Consider the following 9,610-nt stretch of genomic DNA (forward strand, 5'->3'; position numbering starts at 1 on the left):
TATAGACTAGACTATAGACTAGACTATAGACTAGACTATAGACTAGACTATAGACTAGACTATAGACTAGACTATAGACTAGACTATAGACTAGACTATAGATTAATCAACTTCACTAGACTGAACAGCTGGATTGGCTAAACTATAGAATAGATTGTAGACTTTACTAAATTATAGATTATAGACTGGAATGTTGACTAGTCTGTAGACTAGACTATAGACTTTAGATTAGACTATAACACTATAAACTAGACTAGACTATAGACCACTTCAAAAGTAGTACTTCCAAAATAATAACAATAATCATCAATTTAAAAGTATCACTAAGTGATTTTTTTTACTTTCTGTGGAAGTGATGTTTATTGACTTCCAAAGAAGCGAAAAGAATCCGTTTTGTTTAAATCGGAGGTATATTTTTTGTACTGACAAATTAGTTGTTTTCTATAATACTGCAATTTCACTTTCTAATAACGTAAATATTACTTCTTGAGAATGATTTCAGATGTAGTGAATTTGGAATTAAAGAACAAGGACATCCCTCCTATGACAAACCTGTGTCTAAATCATAACTTTTTCAGGTCTATTTAGTACTTCCATTGTGTAAATTCTACTTATTTATTGCTTCTTTGGGAGTTCTTTTTTGCTTTGAGCTTTTTTTAAGGGTTAGGGTAAATATCTTAATACATATTAGTAGAGAAACTTACTTCAAATTTAAGTTATTTATGCAGAATTTTATCGTGTTATTAGTGTTTAAAAGTGGATTTTGACATTTAAAATATATTTTGTTGTTACAAACATGAGCAAAAACGCATAATACATAATGGTATACAAAAAAATGTTTTGTTTAGAATATTTTTATATTTTTCTAAGAATCATATTTTTTGAAACAATATTTTTTTCATTCCTTTTCTGATGTTTGTAAAAAAGAATTAATTTTTAGAAAATAATAATAATAATAATTATGATGTTGATTCCCTGTTGCAAAAAACCATTAGGAAAAATAGCAAAAAACAACTTAAAAAACATAATAACTAAGAAATTTTGATTAAACTCCCCAGGGGAGTTGTTAATGCAAAAAAATCCCACCAAAGAAATTACAAGTCAATGATCTTTAAATGAAGTTTTTTTGTATTGTTTTCAAATCAAAGAATTTTAAAACTAATAATTTAAAACAAAAGAAAAAAGTTAAAAAAAACATCCGTTTTAGATAACCCGCAAAACAAATGATTAATGATTGAAACACAAAGAGAAAAAAATTAACATAATTATGTATGTTCATCAATAAATTATTAGTCAAAAAATTTCTCTTTCTCAAAGTCATTATTAAAATTTTTTCTTTCAAATTTTAATTAAATATTTTGAAAAATATTATTACTTTATCCATGTAAATTTAGCACGTGCTTTTCGTGCTATTCTTAAAAAACTTGCCGTTTTTTGTGTAATTTTTTGCTTTTAATTTTCTGTTAAATAAATTGTCATTGATAACAATGAATTAATTTTTTTATTTGTTAGAGAGTTTGTGTAATTTTAAAAATAAATTTTTATTTTTCAAACATTCCTTATATTTTTGAAAACGCCACTTATGTTGTTTGCAAAAATGACACGTTAAAAAATGTTATTTTACTTTAGTTATTTTTATGGTTTTTCGTTTAATAAATTGTTAACAAATTTTTTATTTAAAAACAATTGATTAATTTTTCCATTTAAAGTTTTAATGTTTGTTTTTTTGGTATTTGTAGCAATGACATAAATAAGTTTCGTTTAATTTTTGGTTACGAATTTTCTTTTTATGGATTTCAAGGTTTGTTTATTGAAAATGTAGAAAAATATTATTGTAAAGAGAAAAATTGTTTAATTAAAACAAACTAAAGAAAACAAGTATCTTTTCTATAGAAAACAAAACTCTTAAAGATAAATTTTTATATAGAAAAATAATCTCATTTTTTAAAATTTTCTATAGAAGTCAAGTTTTTTTAAAAGACACATTTTCTATAGAAATTAATTCTTTTTAAGAGACAAATTTCTAAAGAAAACTAATCTCTTTAAGAGACAAATTTCTTTAAAAGACAAATTTCTAAAGAAAACTAGTCTCTTTAAGAGACACATTTTCTAAAGAAAACTAGTCTCATTAAAGACAAATAGAGACAAATTTTCTATAGAAAACTAGTCTCTTTAAGAGTCAAATTTTCTATAGAAAACTAGTCTCTTTAAGAGATAAATTTTCTATAGAAAACTAGTCTCTTTAAGAGACAAATTTTCTATAGAAAACTAGTCTCTTTAAGAGACAAATTTTCTATAGAAAACTAGTCTCTTTAAGAGACAAATTTTCTATATAGAAACTAGTCTCTTTAAGAGACAAATTTTCTATAGAAAACTAGTCTCTTTAAGAGACAAATTTTCTATAGAAAACTAGTCTCTTTAAGAGACAAATTTTCTATAGAAAACTAGTCTCTTTAAGAGACAAATTTTCTATAGAAAACTAGTCTCTTTAAGAGACAAATTTTCTATAGAAAACTAGTCTCTTTAAGAGACAAATTTTCTATAGAAAACTAGTCTCTTTAAGAGACAAATTTTCTATAGAAAACTAGTCTCTTTAAGAGACAAATTTTCTATAGAAAAACTAGTCTCTTTAAGAGACAAATTTTTCTATAGAAAACTAGTCTCTTTAAGAGACAACAATTTTCTATAGAAAACTAGTCTCTTTAAGAGACAAATTTTCTATAGAAAACTACTAGTCTCTTTAAGAGACAAATTTTCTATAGAAAACTAGTCTCTTTAAGAGACAAATTTTCTATAGAAAACTAGTCTCTTTAAGAGACAAATTTTCTATAGAAAAACTAGTCTCTTTAAGAGACAAATTTTCTATAGAAAACTAGTCTCTTTAAGAGACAAATTTTCTATAGAAAACTAGTCTCTTTAAGAGACAAATTTTCTATAGAAAACTAGTCTCTTTAAGAGACAAATTTTCTATAGAAAACTAGTCTCTTTAAGAGACAAATTTTCTATAGAAAACTAGTCTCTTTAAGAGACAAATTTTCTATAGAAAACTAGTCTCTTTAAGAGACAAAATTTTCTATAGAAAACTAGTCTCTTTAAGAGACAAATTTTCTATAGAAAACTAGACTCTTTAAGAGACAAATTTTCTATAGAAAACTAGTCTCTTTAAGAGACAAATTTTCTATAGAAAACTAGTCTCTTTGAGAGACAAATTTTCTATAGAAAACTAGTCTCTTTAAGAGACAAATTTTCTATAGAAAACTAGTCTCTTTAAGAGATAAATTTTCTATAGAAAACTAGTCTCTTTAAGAGACAAATTTTCTATAGAAAACTAGTCTCTTTAAGAGACAAATTTTCTATAGAAAACTAGTCTCTTTAAGAGACAAATTTTCTATAGAAAACTAGTCTCTTTAAGAGACAAATTTTCTATAGAAAACTAGTCTCTTTAAGAGACAAATTTTCTATAGAAAACTAGTCTCTTTAAGAGACAAATTTTCTATAGAAAACTAGTCTCTTTAAGAGACAAATTTTCTATAGAAAACTAGTCTCTTTAAGAGACAAATTTTCTATAGAAAACTAGTCTCTTTAAGAGACAAATTTTCTATAGAAAACTAGTCTCTTTTTAAGAGACAAATTTTCTATAGAAAACTAGTCTCTTTAAGAGACAAATTTTCTATAGAAAACTAGTCTCTTTAAGAGACAAATTTTCTATAGAAAAATAGTCTCTTTAAGAGACAAATTTTCTATAGAAAACTAGTCTCTTTAAGAGACAAATTTTCTATAGAAAAATAGTCTCTTTAAGAGACAAATTTTCTATAGAAAACTAGTCTCTTTAAGAGACAAATTTTCTATAGAAAACTAGTCTCTTTAAGAGACAAATTTTCTATAGAAAACTAGTCTCTTTAAGAGACAAATTTTCTATAGAAAACTAGTCTCTTTAAGAGACAAATTTTCTATAGAAAACTAGTCTCTTTAAGAGACAAATTTTCTATAGAAAACTAGTCTCTTTAAGAGACAAATTTTCTATAGAAAACTAGTCTCTTTAAGAGACAAATTTTCTATAGAAAACTAGTCTCTTTAAGAGACAAATTTTCTATAGAAAACTAGTCTCTTTAAGAGACAAATTTTCTATAGAAAACTAGTCTCTTTAAGAGACAAATTTTCTATATAGAAAACTAGTCTCTTTAAGAGACAAATTTTCTATAGAAAACTAGTCTCTTTAAGAGACAAATTTTCTATAGAAAACTAGTCTCTTTAAGAGACAAATTTTCTATAGAAAACTAGTCTCTTTAAGAGACAAATTTTCTATAGAAAACTAGTCTCTTTAAGAGACAAATTTTCTATAGAAAACTAGTCTCTTTAAGAGACAAATTTTCTATAGAAAACTAGTCTCTTTAAGAGACAAATTTTCTATAGAAAACTAGTCTCTTTAAGAGACAAATTTTCTATAGAAAACTAGTCTCTTTAAGAGACAAATTTTCTATAGAAAACTAGTCTCTTTAAGAGACAAATTTTCTATAGAAAACTAGTCTCTTTAAGAGACAAATTTTCTATAGAAAACTAGTCTCTTTAAGAGACAAATTTTCTATAGAAAACTAGTCTCTTTAAGAGACAAATTTTCTATAGAAAACTAGTCTCTTTAAGAGACAAATTTTCTATAGAAAACTAGTCTCTTTAAGAGACAAATTTTCTATAGAAATCTAGTCTCTTTAGGAGACAAATTTTCTATAGAAAACTAGTCTCTTTAGGAGACAAATTTTCTATAGAAAACTAGTCTCTTTAGGAGACAAATTTTCTATAGAAAACTAGTCTCTTTAGGAGACAAATTTTCTATAGAAAACTAGTCTCTTTAGGAGACAAATTTTCTATAGAAAACTAGTCTCTTTAGGAGACAAATTTTCTATAGAAAACTAGTCTCTTTAGGAGACAAATTTTCTATAGAAAACTAGTCTCTTTAGGAGACAAATTTTCTATAGAAAACTAGTCTCTTTAGGAGACAAATTTTCTATAGAAAACTAGTCTCTTTAGGAGACAAATTTTCTATAGAAAACTAGTCTCTTTAGGAGACAAATTTTCTATAGAAAACTAGTCTCTTTAGGAGACAAATTTTCTATAGAAAACTAGTCTCTTTAGGAGACAAATTTTCTATAGAAAACTAGTCTCTTTAGGAGACAAATTTTCTATAGAAAACTAGTCTCTTTAGGAGACAAATTTTCTATAGAAAACTAGTCTCTTTAGGAGACAAATTTTCTATAGAAAACTAGTCTCTTAGGAGACAAATTTTCTATAGAAAACTAGTCTCTTTAGGAGACAAATTTTCTATAGAAAACTAGTCCCTTTAGGAGACAAATTTTCTATAGAAAACTAGTCTCTTTAGGAGACAAATTTTCTATAGAAAACTAGTCTCTTTAGGAGACAAATTTTCTATAGAAAACTAATATCTTTAGGAGACAAATTTTCTATAGAAAACTAGTCTCTTTAGGAGACAAATTTTCTATAGAAAACTAGTCTCTTTAGGAGACAAATTTTCTATAGAAAACTAGTCTCTTTAGGAGACAAATTTTCTATAGAAAACTAGTCTCTTTAGGAGACAAATTTTCTATAGAAAACTAGTCTCTTTAGGAGACAAATTTTCTATAGAAAACTAGTCTCTTTAGGAGCCAAATTTTCTATAGAAAACTAGTCTCTTTAAGAGACAATTTTTCTATAGAAAACTAGTCTCTTTAGGAGACAAATTTTACAGTCTCTATAAGAACCAAGTCTTCTATGGAAAACAAGTCTCTTGAAGATACTTGTTTTCTGTAAAAAATTTATCTCTTTATGCAACCAATTTTTTATAGAAATTAAATTTCTTTAAGAGACTTATTTTCTATAGAAATTCGGTATTTTGAGACAATTTTTTTAAAGAAAACAAGTGTATGTTTGAGTCATCTTTTCTATAGAAATTAAATCTTTTCAGGAGAGAAATTTTCTATAGAAATAAAGTTTTTTTGAAACACAAAATTTTCCCTAATTAACCCTGAACCATAAGCTCTATATTAAGCAAGTACAAATACAACAAATACTTAATCAAAAAACATATTATTATTTAACAATAGTTAACAATTTATTGGCTTTTAAAGCTTTAATAGTAATTTGTATTATTTAATATGTTGTTGTTTTTCTTAATGACATTTTAGATTTAAATTACATTTAATAATAAACATACATTAATACTGCCTACAAATCAAAAACAAAACCACAAAATCAAATAATATTCTCACGCTTTAAATAAATATTTTTTCAAACTTAATTTAATAAAATCAAAAGAAAAAAACTCCCAGCTAAACCTTTGAACTTTAAAAATTAACAGTTAAAAGCAAAAACAAGAAAATCTATAACAAATACAATTGGTTTTATTTTCAGTTGTAGTTCCCTTTTTTTGTTCATTCAATTGTTTTTCTTAAAGTTAATATAAAATATTAGCTGGTCTAGTGAGTTGCTATTGGTTTTCTAACGGTTTGAAATTTAAAACAAACAACAGGTATTTGTTACTTTACTTGGAATCAACTGCTGCATTACTGCATTTTTTATGTTTTTCTTTTTTGTTTTATTATTATTTTTATATGGTCATTTAGTTTTAAGTTTTTCTTTTAGTTTTTTTTTCTATTATTTTTCTTTATTTTTATATTTTTCTTTAATTTAAGTTTTTAAAACAGGTTTCTTGCATTTGAACAATTTCAAAGTTGTTTGTTACCTACGATTTCTAATTCCAACTAAAATGTACTATTTGCTTGAGTACCACCAACAACTCTACTACGATTCCCCCTTTATGTCTGTATGGTTGTAAACCAAAAAAACAAATGTGGAAAATAAACCTGCCTCCCCCCACTTACATAAAGTTGGTGTTTTTTTAATGAAAAATCATGATTTGTAGTTTACAATTTTGCGTTTAAGTATTTTTGTTTTTTAACTTTTCCAACTTTTACTTGAATCATGCAAAAAAATTACAAAAAACATTTTCAGTTTTTATTTCAATTTTTTGTTAAATTAAAAATGATTTAAGCTTTTTCTTAAGGAATTTACTTCCGGCTTAAAGGAAAAATATATTAAACCAGTGAAGACATTATGTAAGGATGAAATTTTCTTTCAGATACAAATTTTCTATAAAGAAACAGGACTCTTTAAAGAGACACATTTTCTAAAGAAAACAAGTCTCTTTAAAGAGACACATTTTCTAAAGAAAACAAGTCTCTTTAAAGAGACACATTTTCTAAAGAAAACAAGTCTCTTTAAAGAGACACATTTTCTAAAGAAAACAAGTCTCTTTAAAGAGACACATTTTCTAAAGAAAAACAAGTCTCTTTAAAGAGACACATTTTCTAAAGAAAACAAGTCTATTTAAAGAGACACATTTTCTAAAGAAAACAAGTCTCTTTAAAGAGACACATTTTCTAAAGAAAACAAGTCCCTTTAAAGAGACACATTTTCTAAAGAAAACAAGTCTCTTTAAAGAGACACATTTTCTAAAGAAAACAAGTCTCTTTAAAGAGACACATTTTCTAAAGAAAACAAGTCTCTTTTTTTCTTCAAAGAGACATATTTTCTAGAGTTAACAATTAACAATAAACTTTTAAAAAGACTAAGTTTCTATAGATAATCTGTCTCTTGAAGAGACTTTGTTTCTATAGAAAATTTGTCTCTTAAGAGACAGAAATTAAGTCTCTTAAGAGACAAAAAAATTTGTCTCCGAAAAAGACAAATTTCTAAAGAAATAAAGTGTCTTTAAGAGACGAAATTTCTATAAAAAATAAATCTCTTAAGAGACAAATTTTCTTAAACAAATAATCTATAGAAATTAGGTCTCTTTAAGAGACAAATTTTCTATAGATATTAGGTCTTCGTAAAAGATAAAATTTCTATAGAAATAAAGTGTTTTTAAGAGACAAAATTTCCGAAAAAGACAAATTTCTAAAGAAATAAAGTGTCTTTAAGAGACCAAATTTCTATAAAAATAAATCTCTTAAGAGACAAATTTTCTTAAACAAATTATCTATAGAAATTAGGTCTCTTTAAGAGATAAATTTTCTATAGAAGTTAGGTCTTCGTAAAAGATAAAATTTCTATAGAAATAAAGTGTTTTTAAGAGACAAAAAATTTCTATGAAAATTAAATCTCTTTAGGATACAAATTTCCTATAGAAATTAAGAGACACATTTTCTATGGAAAAGTCTCTTATAAACAAATTATCTTTAGAAATTAGGTCTTCGTAAAAGATAAAATTTCTATAGAAATAAAGTGTTTTTAAGAGACAAAATTTCTATGAAAATTAAATCTCTTTAGGATACAAATTTTCTATAGAAATTAAGAGACAAATTTTCTATGGAAAAGTCTCTTATAAACAAATTATCTATAGAAATTAGGTCTCTTTTAGTAAAAGGAATTGTATAAGAGACAAAATTTCTGTAGAAATTAAATCTGTTTAAGAGACAAATTTTCTAATAAAATTAACGCTATTTATGAGATAAATTTTCTATGGAGATAAAGTCTCTTTAAGAGACAAATTTTCTCTACAAATAAATATTCTTTAAGTGATTAATTTTTATTCGTAAAATTTTTTATTGAAAAAACGTTTCTTGAATCCATAGTGTTTATATTAAAGAACTCTTTTAAATTTTACTATTCCACAGACAGGATAGATATTGTTTTTTGAACATAGTTTGGCGCTATCCTATGTAATCCCAAAAACAAGAAAAAATAACAAAATTATGATTTAAGAAAAAATGATTATTAATATTTGAGGCGTTGCGTTTTAAGCTATTAGCGCATACAAATCATTTATTTTTTTCTATTTTGTATATTTGTACTTTCAATACAGGAAGCTCTATTTGTATGTTTATTTCGCACATTTGCTATACAGTTTATTATTTAAAATTGTGTTTTTGTTTTGTTGCTGCAAACAGAAAATTTATAAAAAAAAATCATACAAATATGAACTCTTAGCTACAAGGCTAAAATATTACATTACATATTCATACAGTATTTTTTTAATTTTTGTTTATGGCTAACAATTTTTAAGCATATTTTGGATTTAACATGAATTTTGTGTTTTTTTTATTGTATTATTGAACCTACAATTACAAAAAAGAAAATAACATGTGAAGACGTTAATATCGCACCATTGTGCACAGCTTACACTAACTAAATACATATTGTTGCTTGTGTATGCAAAGATGTATTTAAATTTGAATATAAATTTAAATTCCTAACAAGTCATACATACAAAAAAAGTTTTTTTGTTGTTTTTTTTCGGCAGTTGGTTAGAAAACCAACAAAATGTTTAAGAGTGACACACACAACAAATATATGGATGGACGGGCGGACGGACAGACAGACAGACATTAGGGCAAAATGAATAATGTACGTGCTTGTTATTGAAAAAATTTATAAGCAAATAATTTTTAATTAAAAGTAAAACAAAACAAAAAACTACAACAAAACTAACAAACAAATAATGAAAAAAAAAACTACTTAAAAACCTACAACATTTTACGTCTAATGAATCCACCAACAGGGTGGCAAATATATAAAGAAACACTATGAAATATGAAAAGAAAAATATGTTTAAATACTT

Source organism: Lucilia cuprina, chromosome 5 (genome assembly GCF_022045245.1).
Source record: "Lucilia cuprina isolate Lc7/37 chromosome 5, ASM2204524v1, whole genome shotgun sequence".
Taxonomy (NCBI): domain Eukaryota; kingdom Metazoa; phylum Arthropoda; class Insecta; order Diptera; family Calliphoridae; genus Lucilia; species Lucilia cuprina.